Source organism: Convolutriloba macropyga, chromosome 2 (assembly GCF_964194025.1).
Source record: "Convolutriloba macropyga chromosome 2, txConMacr16.3, whole genome shotgun sequence".
Lineage (NCBI taxonomy): Eukaryota > Metazoa > Xenacoelomorpha > Acoela > Convolutidae > Convolutriloba > Convolutriloba macropyga.
The window spans coordinates 7,169,572-7,170,879 of NC_134469.1; positions in this window are offsets into that span (position 1 = coordinate 7,169,572).

The window sequence follows — 1,308 nt, forward strand, 5'->3', positions numbered from 1 at the left end:
CATAAATGTGATGCCATATTATTGTAGTTAGTCACTATAATTGCTTAAAAATTAAACAGTTAATTCTACTACCAACCAATTAATTCAAGCAGGCTTATCCTCTATTCGCCAAAGAGAGTATTTTTGATTTATAAAAACTGACCATAAATCCACTTTCGTACGCAAGATTATTATTCAGCTCATGAGCTTATTTTGTGAATAAAAAAATTGCAATAGTCGGTTTTTTGTGTCTTAAAAATAACACACTTAAAAGTTTTTTTCAATCGCAGCAAATAGTTTCGTTTAGCTATAAATGGCTCAATATAAAATCCTTCTAGAGAAATCACAGACACCACTAGAGCAAAATCTTTCAAACAAAAGAAAGTATTTGAAGTATTGGGTTTAGGCATTCCGCTACCTGCAAGCAAGATGAGCTATGTAGACAGCTGCCAAGTTTTCTGTAATCTTAAAAAATGTAGCTGCTATTTATATACATTACATACATATATTTAAATAAACGTTTACAAATATAAATATATATATATATATATATATATATATATATATATATATATCAACGGAAAAATATCAACTTCCAGCAAAGAAGCTAGAACTTGAGAACTTCTGTTTTTTGAAATTACATCAAAGTTCAGCTGACAGAACTCGAAAATTTTCAGTGGAATTTTTAAATAATATAATATATATAATATATAAATTTGTTATCCACCTAAAATATAATGCACTGGTTTTTCCTATTTACAATGCTCCAGCATTTGCAAAAACATTAGGCAGTGTTTTATGTTATATTTTTATTAATTTACATATATATATATATATATATTTATAAATTTTATATAACAATATATATATATATATATATATATATATGATATTCTATTTATATATATATATATATATATATATATATATATTAAAAAAATGTAGCTGCTATTTATATAAAACATACATATATTCAAATATACGTACACAAATATATATATATATATATATATATATATATATATATATATATGTATAATATTCTATTTATATATATATATATATATATATATATATATATATATATGTATGTATATATATATATATATATAATATATATATATATTATATATATATATATACGTATCAACGGAAAAAATATAAACTTCCAGCAAAGAAGCTAGAACTTGAGAACTTGTCTTTTTTGAAATTACATCAAAGTTCAGCTGACGGAACTCGAAATCATTTCAGTGGAATTTTTAACTAACATAATATATATATAACATAAAATATAAATTTGTTATCCACCTAATATATAATGCGCTGGTT